The following is an 18,862-nucleotide window of genomic DNA, read 5'->3' as shown; positions in this document are numbered from 1 at the left end:
ATACTTTTTATCCCTTGGTACAGGGTTTCCTCGCTCATCCTAGGGGCTTGCCTAGAGCCCTAGATCCTAGCTGGCAAGCTTTTCCAGCCTTGCTCCACTTGCAAAAGAGCCTTCCTCCAGGTTTCTCCTCTGCATAAAATGCAAGCCTATATCTCTATCAGAAGTCATGTCACAGGGTGTGACTACACCACAATTGGGAGGTGTGACTGCAGCATCTCTGCCTAGCTGAGCTAGCTTTCATTGAGCTTAAAGGGGCAGAATCTTGGAACAGGACGAGATGACCTTGGGCCACAAGTATCCTTATTGTATTTCTGTCTTTATAAAAATATAAAAGCATCACCTGCAATCATCGCAATTTTTAAATGTATGTTGCCTCATATATCCTTTTTACCTAGTGATGCTACAAAAGATTTAAGATGTACTAGCTCACAGTCTAGTCCAAATATATTAGCTTACAGCCAACCAAAAAAAATAAAAATAAAAATGATGCGGAGGTAGGGATGAGAGAGAGAAAGAGAGAGTATCTGAGTAAATTTGAATCCACCTGATGTTTATAAATTCAAAACATACTCATGGAATGGAACATTTTGAAAAAAGTTTTATGTTCTGCAAATGCAGCTCCTTTATATTCTGGACACAACACAACCCCTAAAGAACACAGTCAGTATGTTTTGTGACAAATACCCTCATGCTTGTGCTTTGAACATGCTCAGATATTTCTCTGCCTAAGGCAAGAAGCATTCCCCTGGGAACATAACATAACATGGTGATGCATCAGGAAGAAGAGCAAAGAAGACAATGAGAGACAGAAAGGACTTAGAGGCAAGAGGGAAAAAAATATGGAAGAGGTTGGTTCTAATTTTTTCAATTTAGACATAATTTAAAGAATATTAGGGTGCTGATCCTGGCCATGCTCCAGAAACTGTCTGTCATTCCATTGGCGTAATATAGCTCTAAATCTAGCGGTTCTGTCCTACAGAGACGCTCCCTTGCAGAGGGAGATCCTCAGGATCTTTGGAGGGTGGCTAGTCTCCATAGACACTCCTATGGCATCCTCATCCCAACTGCTGGTGTAGAAGGCTTGGCCAAGGAAAATGGGGTTTGCCCATAAGATCCCCACCTTCTCAAACAGTTCGTTTGAGCTTTTGGCAGGCTCGGCATTGGGAGAGTGCAAAAAGTACTCCTGGGGGACAGGAGAGGATATGGCCCTAGAACTTCACAAAACGATCTACGATTATTTAGAACTTATACTTTTTGAAAGTTCTATCATGACAAGCAGAAGGATGATGGGCTGGGTACCCAGCACTTTAACTTTCACTTCAGTCCATTTCCTCAGGTTGCCAGAAGATTATGATTGTACAACTCCTGCTGGAGTCAATGGACTGCAATGGGATATCTTCAAAATATATCTTAGATCTGAAGAAAATGAAACAATAGTGAGTTCTCTTGTAATATTCAGAAATTGAGCATGAGAGATACAGGTTTATTTCCATTGCTCCCATATGGTCTGATCCTACACCCAATGTAGTAAATGGAAACACTTGCAATGACTTCAAGGGGCTTTGAATCAAGCCTTTAAGCAATCAGAATGTAAGTTTGTACATCATGGTGGCCATGAGCATGCTGGCAGTAGACGATGGAATGATAATGATTGTGCAATGGAACTCTACATGGGAATTAGGGTTGGCAACTTTCTAACTGCACAAAACCAAACACCCTAGCCCCGCTCCAAGTCCCCGCCCCTTCTCTGAAGCCCCACCTCCACTCACTCCAGCCCCCCTCTCTCCATTGCTCACTCTCCCCCACCCTCACTTACTTTAACTGGGCTGGGGTAGGGGACTTGGGTGTGGGAGGGGATGAGGGCTCCAGCTGGGGGTGTGGGCTCTGGGGTGGGCCAGAAATGAGGGGTTCAGGGTGCAGGAGGGGGCATCGGGCTGGAGCAGGGATGCAGGAGGGGGTAAGGGCTCTGGCTGGGGGTGCAGGCTCTGAGGTGGGACTGGGGATGAGGAGTTTGGGATACAGGAGGGGTTCCGGGATGGGGCCGAGGGGTTTAGAGTGCGGGAGGGGGCTCAGGGCTGGAATAGGGTATGGTAGGGGGTGCGAGGTGCAGGTGGTGATGGTGCGTAGTCTGGGAGGGAGTTAGAGTGCAGGAGTGGGTTCTGATCTGGGGTAGGGGGTCCAGGGTGCAGGCTCCAGCTGGGCAGTGCTTACCTCAGGTGGCTCCTGGTTGTAGCGCATCAGGGTTAAGGCAGGCTCCCTGCCTGCCCCAGCTTCACACTTCTCCCGAAAGTGGCTGGCATCTCCGGCCCCTAGATGGAGGTGCGCTGCCTGCACCCGCAAGCACTGCCCCCGGAGCTCCCATTGGCCACGGTTCCCGGTCAATGGGAGCCGCAGAAACGGCACTGGGGGTGGGGGCAGCATGCAGAGCTTCCCTGATTGCCCCTGCACTTAGGGGTCGGACATGCCAGCCATTCTGGGGAGCTGCGCAGAGCCAAGGTAAACAGGGAGTCTGCCTTGGCCCCACTGCGCCGCCGACTGGACTTTTAATGGGCTGGTCAGCGGTCCTGACTGGAGCCACCAGGGTCCCTTTTCGACCGGGCATTCTGGTAAAAAACCAGACGCCTGGCAACCCTAATGGGAATAGAGGCCTATATGGATCAGATTGCTATCACAACTGATCAACGATTGGGGCCCTAAGGCACTACCCTATTACTACCACCATGTTATGGCATGTATAGAGCCCATGTGGGCCTGGCAACCAAGGAGTTAATGCAGGAACTGCCAGCCAGTGATGATTAGCAGCGTAACGGCAGCTGAGAGAATAAAAGAGCTGAGACTAGAGGAGCAGGGTGGCCACCCAAGGTGCAAGGAGACCAGAGAAAGACAGTCCTGCCAGCAAGCTGATAAGAAACTGTCCCAGAGTGACAACAACCCAAAGAAGGGATGACCAGAGCCACAGGCTGCAGAAGTCTACAGAACCAAGGGAGCTCAAGTTACAGCAGAAGAATTGTTGAGCACTGATTCTGCATGCCTGAGTTAAGGGTCCTGTGCAGGAACCAGTGGAGTGGGTGGGCCTGGGTTTCCCTACCTTCTCCTTAGCAGAGACTTAAGAACTAAAGAGGTTCTAGGCCTCTTGAGGACAAGGACCAGATAACCCCCACCAAACATAAGGGGAAATCTATACACCCCAATGGGACAGTTGGAAGTAACAGAGGAGAAGGACCTCAGAGTATTGGTTGATCACATGATGACTATGAACCGCCAATGTGATATGGCCGTGAAAAAAGCTAATGCAGTCTTGGGATGCATCAGGCGAGGTATTTCCAGTAGAGATAAGGAGGCGTTAGTACCGTTATACAAGGCTCAAGTGAGATCTCACCTGGAATACTGTGTGCAGTTCTGGTCTCCCATGTTTAAGAAGGATGGATTCAAACTGGAACAGATACAGAGAAGGCTACTAGGATGATCCGAGGAATGGAAATCTTATGAAAGGAGACAAAGAGCTTGGCTTGTTTAGCCTAACCAAAAAAAGGCTGAGGAGAGATATGATTGCTCTCTATAAATATATCAGAGGGATAAATACCAGTGAGGGAGAAGAATTATTTAAGCTCAGTACCAATGTGGAAACAAGAACAAATGGATATAAACTGGCCATTTAAATCAAATCAGGAAATTTAGACTTGAAATTAGACAAAGGTTTCTAATCATCAGAGGAATGAAGTTCTGGAACATCCTTCCAAGGGGAGCAGTGGGGGCAAAAGACATATCTGGCTTCAAGACTGAGCTTGATAAGTTTATGAAGGGGATGGTATGATGGGATAGCCTAATTTTGGCAATTAATTGATCTTTGACTATTAGCGGTAAATATGCCCAATGGCCTGTGATGGGATGTTAGATGGGATGGGATCTGAGTTACTACAGAGAATTCTTTCCTGGGTATCTAGCTGGTGGGTCTTGCCCACATGCTCAGGGGTTAGCTGATTGCCATATTTGGGGTCCAGAAGGAATTTTCCTCCAGGGCAGATGGCAGACGCCATGGGTTTTTTTTGCCTTCCTCTGCAGCGTGGGGCAAGGGTCACTTGCTGGAGGATTCTCTGCACCTTGAAATCTTTAAACCACGATTTGAGGACTTCAATAACTCAAGCATAGGTTAGGGCTTTGATACAGAAGTGGGTGCGTGAGATTCTGTAGCCTGCGTTATGCAGGAGGTCAGACTAGATGATCATAATGGTCCCTTCTGACCTTAAAGTCTATGATTCTATGACAGAAATTAACATCCTTGCCTCCAGAATAGGACTATAGAGACTTAGACAAGAAGGACAGACTGATGGTCTTCCAAACATGAGCAGACTTTGTGCAATGCACTGTCTGACTAAAGGGGAGATCTGATGCATTGGAGCATCAATAATAATTATTATTAATAATAAATTAGGGCCTAAATGTTCAAAGTTTTGTTTGTACTATTGACAACCAAGAAACAGGCTTAAAACACAATTTAAAACACAGAATTTAGAGGAAATACTCTGTACAAGAAAGCAAGGTCTATGGTACCAGAAATTGCTGTCCACTGATAGCTAAGAGAAATAAATACTTCTACAACCAAAGAACTGCTCTATCCCATAATTCCAAAAGTGAGACTATTTGTCATAAATTAGATTGTAAGCTCTTCATAGCCAGGGACTATGTTGTCTTATGTATTTGTACAGCATGCAGTACCATGCAGCTCCAATATGATTGGGGTCTTTACAAGTCACTTAATAAAAATAAAATATTAACAAACTAATTACTATTATCCCTGCAAAGAAAACATAACTGCATAACTAGAGAAAGCAGGATGATGAGACAAAGACAATATCTTTGGACACATGCAAGATAGCCAAACAGGTCTCCTAACATACCCATTAAGTTCAGCCAGCAAATCATTCCCAACATCAGTTTGGAGCAACTGAAATGTGGTTCTAATGGCTGGACAGATGACCATCTGCTACTTTTAATGGAAGTAACACTGTCTTCTGCCGGATGTGGCTGAAATCTATTCCTTTTTCTTGACTATTAAGGTGGCCCATCCTCCAAATTGCTTCCATGGAAAAATTGTGTTATGACAGTTTGTATTTGGTTGGCGAGTCAGGATAGAAGGCTGCTGTAGCTGCATTCTTTCTTAAGGGACAAATGTACTTCAGAGCCACTATACGGTTTGTTATATTCCCCCCTCCACCAATTCCATTGTACTCATCCCCATACCATACAGAAGTTCCCAATACAAACTTTGTTAATAATTGATTTGAAACGTGTGAGCAGTGAGAACCTCCAATCTCTCCTTGTTGCTTTGTGTCCAAAACAGCAGAAGGTCGAAGTATGCTACAGAACTTTTAAAGTGTGGCAGCAGGGACCACTTGGAAAGGACTGCATGGTAGGCAGTGTGCAATTGATTTATTTTCCAACTTGCCAAACCTTAACTCTCTGTTTAGACAAAGCCCTTAAATTCATACATGCATTTTTAAAAAAAAATCAGAAATTTCCTTAAAACAAATTAGAAAGAATTAGGATCTTATTCTACCTGCATCCTCACACTGTTAAAAGTATGTAGCTTCTTGCTTGATTTTCTTTTAAGTCTTTGACATATTTAAGATGCATTTAAAAAATTCAAATGATTTACTCTTCTTTATAATTAGGTATGCTTATTAGAATAGCTTTTATATTATGCTGCAGTTTTCCTCTAATGGTACAGAGGCAGTAAAATCTTTTTGCAATAGATGGGAAATTGGTAGACTTGATTGGTGCGCATTCATCCGAAATAAGTTAACATAGTCTATAGAAAAAATGTATTTGTAATAACTTTTAAACTTTCCTAAATTTCTCCCCTCACCCTCACCCTCCCCTCAGCATTTTGGTTTAGTACCTCAGAGGAAAAAACACTGTGGGCCTGATTCTGGTGTCATTTACACCAACGTAAGTCAGTAACAGTTAAGTTATTGAAGTTACACTGATGTAAAAATGGTATCAATGAGATCAGGAACAGAGTGTATTCCAGTTTCTAGAGGGGCTATTATCTCAGATAAAAAGCTTTCTTTGTATTATCAAATCATCATGCTGTTCTATAATTCGTTGCCTTTAATAGAGAGTAGCAAATTAAGCTTATCAGCATGTAAGTGAAAACAAAAAAAATATGATTAAAAATTGCTATTGTTACATGGTATGCAAGAATGGAGTACATTCCAGCTCATCTTCCGTATTAATAAGAAGTAAGGAATGATGTGTCTTGAGTATTACTTCTCTAGTGTCAAATTTTTGTTTAAGCAAGCAAATAAGAGGATATAGGAGAGGGAAAATGAGAAAAAGAATACCCTCTGAGGTGAGTTGCAAAAAGTAGTTTTCTGTTCAACTTTGCATGTGAAAAGATCTAACTCCTGGCATCTTCAGTCTTCAAATTTCCAGTTTTCAAACCATTCCTCATACTACCAGTGCCTGACTCAATCTTCAGCATCTTTCTGCATACTGACCTTACACATGCCCAGCCATTCATTATGGAATAAATGGAAAGTCAATTTTTTGATCTGATTTAGCTTGGTAAGTAATAAGGAAGGCACAGTCAAGAAAAGAAATAAAAACAAGATTTCTCACCTATATATGTACTTTTTTAATTTCAGTAAATGGAGACCTAAATTCCTTGTGGTTCAAATCACAAAAGCACTATTGTGTCATACACAGTTTAGCCAGTGACAAGTATAGCCAGAGATCTGAACGGTGGTTAATATAGTTGTAAAACCATTTGATTTTTCGCTGTTAAAATATTTTTAAGCTAGAACTGTCCTTACAACAAATTTAAAAGTCTCCTGTTTGCCTTTACATTCAAATGGCATCTGCATGCCATGAATTCTTCCCTACTTCACGGAGAGCCTTCTGCTAGGAAGCATCATTAAAATGTCTTTTTCACAGAGACCATATACAACTAAGTGGATAGTGAAAGAGTTACAAATACTTCTAAAAACTGTTTTGATATTTATAGAATTCTCATTTAGAAATAATCAGTATGTATTAACTAGGGATGGGCCTGAGTAACCCCACTCCTGAAATTTGAGAGTATGGAGAAATAGGGTTGCCAACTTTCTAATTCCAGAAAACTGAACGCCCCTGTCCTGCCTCTGCCCTGCTCCTTCCCTGAGGCCGGGCCGTGACCCTTCCCAAGGCCCTGTCCCCTGCTCACTCCATCCTCCCTCCCTCCGAAACTTGGTCACCTTAGCTGCAGGAGACTTCCTGTGTCCATGTTGGGTCCCTTGCCTAGGGGGCTGCAGCTTTGCCATGCCCAGCATGAAGGTTGGGCCCCAGAGTGAAGGGGCCGGAGGCTGGCCACCTGGCACTGAGGGGGCTCTGCTCTGCTTGCACCCTGGGCTGCTGGCTGAGTTTTATTGTCTGGTTTTATTGCCTTTTTATTTTCTCTCTCTTAAGTCCTCCTGGGCACCATCATAATCACTCTTCCAGGGGCTGCCTAAATCACCCAGCTGGGAAGGGAGAAGAATGGGTTGGAGGGGAAAAGATGGGGGGGGGGGATATGGAGGAGAGACGATGGGGAGGGAAAGAGGCCAAGGATGAGAGCAGGGTGGGGGTGAGAGGGGACAGTGAAGGAGAGAGAAGAGGGTAAGGGGGGTGGATGGGGATGCAGGGGGAGGCAGAAGGCTACAGGTGCATGAGGATGTGGGGGGCACAGGGCAGTGGCGGATTAATAATTTTGCCGCCCCTAGGCCGGGAAATAATTGCCGCCCTGGCCCCACCCCGACTCCACCCTTTCCCCACCCCCATTCCAACCCTCCCCAAAGTCCCCGCCCCAACTCCGCCCCCTCCCTTCCCCAAATCCTCGCCCTGCCTCTTCCCCCAGCGCGCGGCGTTCCCCCTCCTTCCCGCTCCTTCCCTGCCCCGCGAAACAGCTGTTTCGCGGCGCAAGCGCTGGGAGGCAAGAGAAACAGGACGTGGCGGTGCACTTGCAGAGGAGGCGGTGGTGATCTGGAGCAGGGGGGCGGGGCGCGGCGGGGCAGGGAGCTTCCGCCCCTGCAAATTTGCCGCCCGAGGCCTAGGCCTTGTCGGCCTAGGCAATAATACGGGCTGGCACAGGGTTGTATAGGACAAAATGGGAGTGCAGCAGTATATGGAGGTGAATTGGGTGCAGGGCTGTGGGAGGTGATGGACATAGGAGTGGCGGTTCTGGGAGGTGGAGCGGATGGGTGGGAGAGCACTGTAAGGGGTACAGGGCTGGGATGTGTAGGTGTGGGGGGCAGGGTGGAATGTGATGGGGGAGAGATGCAGTGAGGGGGATGGCAGTGCGGGGGGGCTGGGATGGGGAGGGATGCAGTGATGGGGGTGCAGGGCTGTGGGGGAGGAGTTGCCCAGAGTCCAGGGCTGCTGGGGCCAGCAGCAGACTCGGGAGGATTGTCCCGGGCCTGGGAGGCGGTGCTGCCAGGGCAGAGGTGGAGCAGGGATGGTGCTGCCAGGCTGGGCCCGCCCCCGACTCCCCAAGGAGGCTGGGCCGGGCTGGGCGCTGGATACCTCTCATTCTCCTCTCCTCCCCTCCCGCAGCTCCATTCCCAGCACTTGGAGATGGGGATACCTTGAACTCCTGGGTGTCGGCGATGGGGTGACAGATGGAGCCCAGCCACAGGGGGAGTGCGAGGAGGAGAAGAGAGCCGGCAGCAGAGGGAGAGGCATGCACACAATCCCTCAACAGCTGCCTGCTGAGCGCTCACAAGTTGCGTTAGTTCGTCCCCGGCCCTGACCCGGCCAATGGGAGCTACGCCTGTGGGCAGGGCAGCATGCGTACCCCCCTGGCCACACCTAAGCCTCGGAGCTGGACATGCCGGCTGCTTCCCGTGAGCCGCGCAGCATGGAGGGTAGCAGGGAGCCTGCCTGCCCCGCTGCACGGAGCCACCAACCGGACAGTCAACAGCCCAGTCAGCAGTGCTGACCGGAGCCGCCAGAATCCCTTTTTGACTGGGTGTTCTGATTGAAAACCGGAGACCTCGTCACCCTATGGGGAAGGGACAAATACAAATATATTTACTATTTATAGGTATCTCTAAAATTATCATCATTATAATGTCAGTCAAGATTTCTGTCATTTCAGGTTAAAAATCTCATCATGGTTGCCAAACTAGATCTTTACGGTATGTCTACAAGCAAAGAAAAACCTGTGGCTGACCCATGCCAGCTGACTCAGGCTCAGGCTGCGGGGCTGTTTCACTGCTGTGTAGACTTCCGGGCTTACACTCTAGGATGGGGTGGGAGGGTGCCAAAGCCCCAACTCAGCATGAGCCCAAACTCTGGGATCCTCCCACCCCATCCTAGAGTGTAAGCCCAGAAGTCTACACAGCAGTGAAACAGTCACATAGCCTGAGTTCGAGTCGGCTGGCCCAGACCAGCAGTGGGGTTTTCTTTGCTGTGTAGACATACCTTAGGCTAAAGCAAAGGCTGTTGAGGCTACTAAGCACCTCTCAGGTTCAGGCCATGAAGGCTTCAAATGATTCACTAGTCTGTTTGAGAACTTTTCCTCCCTCTGCTTTCTCTTTGATTGCAGAATCCTGAAATACAGAGCTGCTTTTAGAAAACCATGGCACTTTCTTTAATACTGTCTTCTAAAAATGAAAAATGGCTTAATTGCACAACTTACAAAAAGTACATAATTTATTGAAAGTTCATAAGCCATTCTCATCATATAAACATCCTCTGCTTTGCACTCGGGGTGCATAAAAGATGCATAAGCCCCAGTGACTATGTGCACTCACTAGACAACATAATACTCATCAGAAATCTCGTGCAACTAGAAACCTCAGCTGGATTTCTAGTGCGAACACCCAATACCACTAAATGAGAAACCAATACAGCTTGATAGAATTTTGCAAGACAAGTCCTGTATTCACTCCTGCCCCCACACACCTAGTTTAGCGCCAAGTTAGATGTACCACCCTATTGCAGAATGTCTCACCCAGAGCTGCAGCTGAGAACACACTGTACAAGGGAGCTAAAATGTCAGCTTAGCCAGCTATTTGATTGCATGCAATTTCCTATGCAGCACATAAGGCATTCTTGAGAGACCACACTGTGTTATATTTTGAATAGATATTTTCACTTACTAGGATTTATAATAATTCTACAATTTAATATCTGAAGATTCATAATTTGTAATGCCAGTATCATACTGTCCATCTCAAGAAGTTAAATCCTTCTGGAAAACAAGAAAGCCAAAAACAGTATATTTAAAATATAGCCAGGTAAGTAAAATCAGTGCTCCACCAGAGGCTGTTACTCTAGAACAGTGTTTCTCAACCTGGGGGTTGTGGGACAGGATTAGGGTGGGTCGCAAGCAGGGCTGGCATTAGGGGGTAGCAAGCAGGGCAATTGCCCAGGGCTGCACGCCACAGGGGGCCCCCACAAAGCTAAGCTACATGCTTCAGCCTTGGGCAGTGGGGCCCAGGGCTGAAGCTGAAACTCAAGCCCTACCGCCTGGGGCTGAAGCATGTAATTTAGCTTTGCAGAGCCCGTTGTGGTGTGGGGCCCTGGGCAATTGCCCTGCTTGCTACCCCCTAAAGCTGGCTCTGATATTTGCATAGGTTTGAAATATCAGTTTATTAATGCTGGTGGGCCAGTATTTTTAATAATTTACTTCATGATATTTAAGGTAGGGTGTTGTAGTTTTTTCAAATCTCGGTATATGGGGGTCACCATTTTTTTTTAAGTCCAAGGGGGGTCACCAGCATAAAAAGATTGAGAAACACTGCTCTAGACTATAATTTGTCAGATGGAGTGTATCAGAGCTGTGTGAAAGCCTCTGGTTTCATCTCACATAAATTTTTTTAGCCCAGACTGCAAGATTTTTTTTTCCAGGGTAAGCAAGGGGTGAACCCTTTAATGTACAATCCAAATTTAAGGTTCAAATCTATTGAAATCCCCATAAAACTTACCATTTCACCCCTTTCCTTCCTCTCAACAGCAACAAACTCCCTCAACAGGCTCAACTACCGACTCCAATTTCCTTCTACATTTTTCTTGGGACTTCCTATGACTTGCATTTCTGCTCTTTGAAGCTTCCTGAGAAACCTCTTGTCCCCCCCCCCATCCAGTCCTTGAAAGGAATCTTCTAGAAGATGGTAGGCCTGCTTGCCCCCTTTCTGTAGCAGCATAGTAAAGCTTCCTCCTACTCCATAGTGAGCACACAACTTGGAACACCATGGACTGGGGAGCCTGGAGCAACTAGGAAAATCATAGAGTTTCCATAGCAACTGCTCAGGGCCCACTATCAGTATGGAACAAGTAACACCTGGAGCTGGAGGCTTTCCTACCCTCCTGCTACCGGAGTGGGGGGAAGGGAGGCAGGTTTGTTATTGTAATCCCCAAAATTCAAAAATCATGAGTTAGACCCCCCAAACAATGAGGAGACTGCCCCCCCAAACCACAAGACTTTTAAAAGGAGATTATATAATGCTTTTGATAGGTTTTCTCATTTCTGAACTCCCCCTGCCCACCTCCAGTAGATGTAACAATTACAGTGCTGGCAAACCTCAGAGATGGATAGTGAGTAATGTTCCTGTTGCAGGAGATCGTGCTATTAGACCCACTTGAGAACAAATTACACAGATTTGTATAAAGTGATGCCTGATGGTGCAGAGCTTCCACCTTCTTCCCAAACCCCAAAATTCTGATTACCGTACATACTCGTTCGTAAGCCGAATTTTTTTAGTAAAAAAGGGAAGGGGGTCGGCTTATGCGCGGGTATAGAGAGGGAGAGGTGGGACACAGCCCCTCCCCCCAACAGAGGGAGCAAGGAGAGGCAGCACAGCCAGAAGGGAAGAAGTGGGGCCAGAGTCTCTCTGCTTCTGACCACGCTGCTCTCCCCCCAGCCTCTGAAGCAGCTGCAGCTCTGGGGCTGGCAGACTGCAGCCGTGCCGCTTGGCCCTGCCCCCCAGAGCAGGCTGTGGCTGCGCTGTCCAGCCTGCTGGAGCAGCTCCAGCCAGGCCAGAGACATCCTCCCCTGGCCCTCCCCAGATAAGGTGGGAAGGGATGGGATGGGGACTCCCAGCTTCTCTGCCCCCCCCAAATTTCCCCACCAGTTGCTGTCCCAGCCCGTCAGGGTAAGCAGCTGGTGCGCCGGGACACTTTGTTTACTTAGGTTTACCTCCGTGCCTGCGGACACTCGAGGTAAACAAACCATCTCAGCCCACCAGCGGCTTATCCTGATGGCCCGGGAGCCAAAGTTTGCTGACCCCTGAATTATAGGGTCGGCTTATGAATGGGTTATAAAAAAATTTCCATTTTTACATATCCATCTTGGGGTGGTCGGCTTATAAACGAACCAGCTTATGATCGAGTATATACGATAATTAATGCTGTTCCCCCAGCCTCTCATCTTTCTTTTCCCCGCACATCAATTAATTTTGTGTCCTCAGCCCTTACATCTGCTTCAGCCCTCATATCCACATCAGTATTGCCCACCCCCGCAGCCCCACACCTGCCCAGTGCCCCCAGCTTCCCCTATGCTCCTCGTGCAGCTGTGGAAGCCCACTCTATTCTCTCTGGCCTGGGGTAAGGGGCAGTTCCAGCCCCAGAGCTCTTCTGCCCCTTCCTAGGCCTGCTATTGCAGGATTAGAGGAGAAGGCAGGGGGAGGAGGGAGGAACAAGAGAAACTGACCAATTTCCATAGGAGGAGAGAGAGCGAGAGAGAGAGGAGAGACCAAAGGTGCCCTCAGCAGCTAGACTCTTTCTGCTCCCTCCTCCCCTCTCTATCCAAAAACTTCTGTCAGAGCCTAAGGGGAGAGGGAAAGGGCTCTGCCTGCTTCCCACAGCAGTCCCAATTGGCTGCTGTTCCCCAGAAAGCAAGGAAGTGGGAAAGCAGCCAACCAGAGCTTCAAGGCATTGCAAAACCATCTCTGGAAAGGACCAAAAATGGGATGAAACTGGGAGAGTTGGCAACACTGCACCTGCAGAAGACCTTTCAAGGACTTGTTGGGGCAAAATACCTATCATCTATCCACCCTAAATTATAGGGCTAGTTCAATCAGTGCTTCCTGATAATCTCTGGATTAGGACTGTAGTGGCCTCACCAAAACTGTAGGTCTTTTTCTTGTGGCCTTACACATGGGTGGGAGAATATTGTTGCCCCTTTTGACATGAGCAGCTAGTCATAGTTTGGGGCCTTGGGGATGTTCCGGTTGGAAGCAAAAACTGATGGAATCTGGTATCTCCTGTGATGCTGCAGTTTTGTTTATTTACAAAGAATGTACAAAATTCTGTGTTTCTGAATACAGAAGGAAGGACTCGAATAGCAGGACACAACTTCTTTTGCTCACAGCACCAAGAACACTCTTTTCAGCCTGCACTCTGGTCCAAAAACCCCTCCCCAAGGTTTCTTCCAGGGTCAGCCACTGTGCTTTCACAGCTTCTCCGTTAGGTTGGCTCCCTCTCTCTCTTAGGATATGGCTACACTAGAGAGTTTAGAGTGGCGCAGTTTCATCAGTGCAACTGCAATGCTGTAAGCTCTTTAAGGGCTAGTCTACACTGGCAACACTAAAACGCTGCCATGGCAACGCTTTAATGTGGCTTGTGTGGTCGTGGCACAGTGCTGGGAGAGAACTCTCCCAGCGCTCTAAAAAAACACCTCCACAAGAGGCATGGCTCCCAGCACTGGTGCACTGTTTACACTGGCGCTTTACAGCACTGAAACTTTCAGTGCTCAGGGGGGTATTTTTTCACACCCCTGAGCAAGAAAGTTGCAGCACCGTAAATTGCCAGTGTAGACAAGCCCTAATATAGCCACTCTTAACCAACAGGAGAGAGCTCTCCCATCAGCTTAATTACTCCAGCCCCCACAAGGGGCAGTAGGTATGTTGGTAGGAGAAGCTCTCCCACCGACATAGCGCTGTCCACCACTGTGGCTAATTCACACCCCTACATAATTTATGTTTACTTAAGCTGTAGTGTAGCCATAGCCTTAGTCTTTTTTGTCTGTTCTCAGTTTCTTTGTGGTCTGCCTCCCACACCCATCTCTCTCTCACACACACAATACTCAGAAAAAGCTCCTGGGCAGGTTCACAACTTTCTTTTGTCTTAAGTGGGAGTTATGCTTACAGTTATGCTAACTGAAAGGTAAACTCAAACCTATCAACCTCATCCCATAACAAGGTTTCACGCAACTCAAAACACCTCCCTCCCCACCTCAGCTTTGCCTGTTATCTCAATGAGCCCTAAATGGGTAACACCAACAATTCATCTCAAACAGAAAGAAAATAAATAATTTAAGAAATTAAAAATTATACAAGGTTAACTATGATCCAAGACAGTGCCTTTCTGTCACGATGTTTTCATATCACCTACCCAAAATAATTTTTTGCCCACCCACATCTCTTTGGGGCTTTTCTCTACCTGAGTTTCCTTTCAATCAGCCCTGAAGGAACGCCTATTGTTTCTGTGGAATTTGATGGCTGAGACAGACCCTGCCCATCTTGTCCTAACTCTTAATGGGGAATTCACCTTTAATAACTCTTTCAGCCTCAACTTTCAGCTACATTCTCAGAGTTAGGGGGCAGCCAAGCTGAAATTCTGTCTCCATGATATCTTCTCATATGTATGGATAACTTTGGTTTTAGTCCTGGGACCCAATTGTATCCTCTTTACCTTCCTTTATTTGAGTCAGTACTGTACAGGGCCCCTCCCAAGGATTATCCAGTTTAAGATTCCTACTCTTCTTTCTTCTAAGATTGTGCAACCAGACCAGGTCCTCTCTTAAATTTCCCCATATGACCTTAGACAGCCTTTTTATTTCTTCAAAGGTTAACCTCAAATTTTCCCTAGAAAAGGTATGAACTTTTTCAATTTTGGATTGTAGGGTTTCCAGAGTCCAAATCATTCAAGTCCATTTGTTCCTCTTCAGGAACACTATACAAGAGGTTTGCTGCGGTCCTCAGTTCATGCCCAAATATGAGGAATGCTGGGGTACACGCACTCCCATTGATTGTTGTTCCATAAGTCATCAAAAGGAATGGGATATGCTGGTCCCAGTCCCTTTAGTGCTATGCTACAAAAGTGGCCAGCTGAACCCCCAAAGTCCTATTGAACCTTTCCACCGTGCCATTAGATTGTGAATGTACTGGGGAATTATGAGTTTCGTGGATCCCTAGAATCTCACAAATCAACTGAAACACTTTTTATTCAAAGTTTCTCCCTTGCTTTGTATATAATTTACTCATGACCCCAAATCTGGTGAAAAACTCATTCACTAGGACCTCAGCTAATGTCACAGCCTCTCAATTTCTTATTGGGTAAGCCTCAGGCCATTTTATGAGTAGTTCATAGCTACCAGCCTCTGTCTCAGGCAAGGGCCCAAGAACAGCAATGGCAGTGTGTTCTATTGGGGCCACCTCAAGATACTGCTGCTAAAGGGCTCTCTCACTTTAAGGGGAGTGGGTCCTTCTTTGCAACACAAGTATCACATTTCCTGCACCAATTTTATATTTCCTTTCTGCATTTTTACGAAACAGAATTAATCCCTTAGCTTAGCTAAGGTTTTTGTTACACCAAAATGTCCAGTGGTTTTAAGATCATGACCCCCTACTTTTTCAGTGTATCCAGTATAACCAGCTGGTACCTGCATCCACAACCCACTGGCCTCTCCCGTATCCTATATATTTTATCTTTAAACTCCAGGTTTTCCCACTGTGACCAGAAAGTTTTTACTGTGCTATTGTGAGGGGAACTCTGCTACTGCTAACAGTGCTGGTCATAAGCCCAGATAAAAGAGGAGGGTTCTGCAGTTGGGTTTGCAAGCCACTCAGGTAAAACCTTACTGCAACAGGTAGGCAGATCACTGGATCCCAGTGTTTCATAATCCCAAATTCAGAAGCCCCGTATTGGTCCTCCAAAGATCCTGCTTCAGTCTGGTGCTACGGTCGGGGTGGGGGAAATCTGGCCAACTCCCATCCCAGAAGACATCAGAGGGAGGGTTGCAGGTCACTGGGCCTCTGCTTTGAACACTTCAAAGTTAAGTGGATCCCAGAGAATGGATGGGGGCGAAAAGGAAGGTTATCTTGATTCTCAACTTGTTTACACCATAACATGTGGTCCACCTCACAACCATTGCTATGAACCTGGGCAGGACACGGAGTCCAAACAGAAACCCAAAGAAATTCCCTGTGGTCTCAGTTTTTAGCAAACATTTTCACTGCATTACCTGGTATAAGCAAATTTTTATGGTATACACTTTTAGCCTGGAAGAAAACCATAAAATCCCCCCAAAACTAAGGTTTTTTGTTCAGATACTAGGCTTATCACCCCCCCAACATTAAAATCAGCATAATAGATATGTGTCAAATCCTGGCTACAATTAAAAAAAACATGTTGTGGGTCTCCGTTTGTGGAACGACATATTTACTTTCTATGTCCTTTTAAGGCTATTTCAATGTGACCCTGGTACAAATGATAATGAAAGCTGGCCTGGAAGAAAATGCTTTCACTGTCTTACATCACAGTCAAGAAATAGCTATGCTATGGCATCTTTGCCAACTAGGTTCATATATCAGCTGCTGCTTAGATTATTGAGAAGCAACAGCCCTAAGGAGCCTTCCTCCTAAGGGTTACAGATTAGTGGATTAGAGCTCTTCATTTCAAAAAGTACTTTGGAGTACAGTATGAAGGATCAAATGAAACTGAACTTGGGAAATAACAGGGCTGGAAGGACCTGAGGCATCCATTCAGAATAAACAGCTATCATTCCTCAAAGGATATATAAGTTGTCCCTGTAAATAAGAAGCCACTATTAAATTTTAGAGATATTAATTTATTTGGACAAATACCACACTCCTTATTCAGGTTTCAGCGAGAGTTTTGTATAAATAGAGAATAAGAACTTCAGGATTTGGCCCACAGTTTCAAATCCTCTTCCAAGTTTCAGTACCTCTGTTGGGGTTGGGGACTCTATTAATGGAGGAGGAGAAGGGGAAGGGAGAAAACAGGTGGGGCATACACAGTTACACCAGACTCACTCTGTGGTAACTACTCCTGCCAAGGTTCAGGGTAGGGTCTATGGTACAGAAAGGACTAAAGGATCTGTGCAGTTAGGGTGACCAGATGTCCCGATTTTGGGGTCTTTTTCTTATATAGGCTCCTATTACCCCCGATTTTTGTCCCGATTTTTCACACTTGCTGTTTGGTCATCCTGTGTGCAGTGGGAGATCCTCCAGCCTGCCCTGCCATTTCCCATCTTGCCCCGCTCCAGTCCTTTTCAGCACCATGCAGGGGCAGGGAGGCATTGCATCCCCTGTCTGACCTGGAATTTTAACTTACAGTTCCTGTTCTCTTCCACATCCCATTTCTGCATGGTGGAACAACACCAGCTCCATTGCAGGAGCATTTTCCATTCCCACAGTACAGGGGGGTAGGATTTGTGTCTCATAATGATTAAGGTAGATATTGAATCTAGATGATTTCAAAATTGCTATTAATGTATACACAACATTAGTTTACTAACAGACACTGTGGAGTAAAACAAATGAAAGTGAATGGTTTGGAAAGTGAAGGAGAATCCATTATAAATTAATATCATAACAAGATTTGTTTTTAAACAGGTGCATTGTGAAACAAATATTCGTTACCACCGAGACATATACAAAATATTCATTTGGAATTTCCCTTAGTTGAAGAGCAAAGATAAAATTATTTCAGGCAGGATGTTTTTTTCTGAACAACATGCTTAAGATTTGAGAAAATGTCCATTTTAATTAAGATTTTGGCATTGGCTTTTGAACTACACGAGTTTGTTAATTTTATATAAAGGAAAATAAAATTATATTCTCCCTGGACTCCAGCAAATTAAATGAAAATAATATTTCCTGCAGCTAACTTGAAAAGGGATATCATTAAAGTACTCTGTTGAATCTTATCTGTAGCTACCACTTAAACTTCTAGTCACGACCCATTCATTCAAAACAAAGTAGCAGATTGTAATGTGGGCTGATATCTGAAGGCATTTCATGCTCATATTCATATTAAAGTCTAAATTTTACACGATCACTAGAAAGATTAGCTTTGAACTAGTTACAAAGCTGTTTTCTCTTCTTTGTTCTGTCTGAAATATTACAAGGTTGTGGAATGCTTAAATACTCCCCCCCCCCCTTTTTCTTCCATCTACTCTAATATACCTCAAAAACAATTTGCTAAAATAAGATACTCTACAAACTGGGAAAAAACAAGTACTGGTTCAGTAATTGTAACATGGAGAAAAAAAATCACAGATCTAACCAATCAAATTACATAGCTTTCAAATTTGCAGTCCAAAATTAGGATATTATAGTGACAATTATGTCCATCCTTATTTTGCTGCACTAGGGTTATGATTTTTCTATCTGTGTGTATCCAATAGGATTGACACTTCAGTATGTTTTTTGCTGACAAATTTGCTTTGACACTTGTCACTGCATCTTAAGCTAGAAAACAAGTGTTGTTCCTAATCAGAACAGACAAAAGTACTGTACCGTTTGATGAAAAGTACAGTTTCTAAATGGCTCTGTGTAAGCCATTCTAACCTAATGCCAGATCCTTGTGGATGGTAAGTACTGCTAGGAAACATTACTAGGCAGCTCTATGCATGCAGACGGTTAATTATGACCTCAGTGGAGAACAGTTCATGAGATTATGTACAGTTACTCCATGATTAACTCTGTCCTTTATCATTTCAAATGTAGCTGCAATGTTAATGCATTTGTAAAGTATCTATCCTCTGCACATCATTCAATTTTAACTTCTTGTATACTAAAGATCTCAAAGCTGAGGTTTTGTACCATGATTGCCTTTTAAAGAAAGGAGAGGGTAGCTCATTTTCAGGTTACAGACA

The sequence above is a fragment of the Chrysemys picta genome, chromosome 5, assembly GCF_011386835.1.
Source record: "Chrysemys picta bellii isolate R12L10 chromosome 5, ASM1138683v2, whole genome shotgun sequence".
Classification (NCBI taxonomy): Eukaryota; Metazoa; Chordata; order Testudines; family Emydidae; genus Chrysemys; species Chrysemys picta.
The sequence above is the reverse complement of the archived record's forward strand: the minus strand, read 5'-3'. Positions refer to the sequence as shown.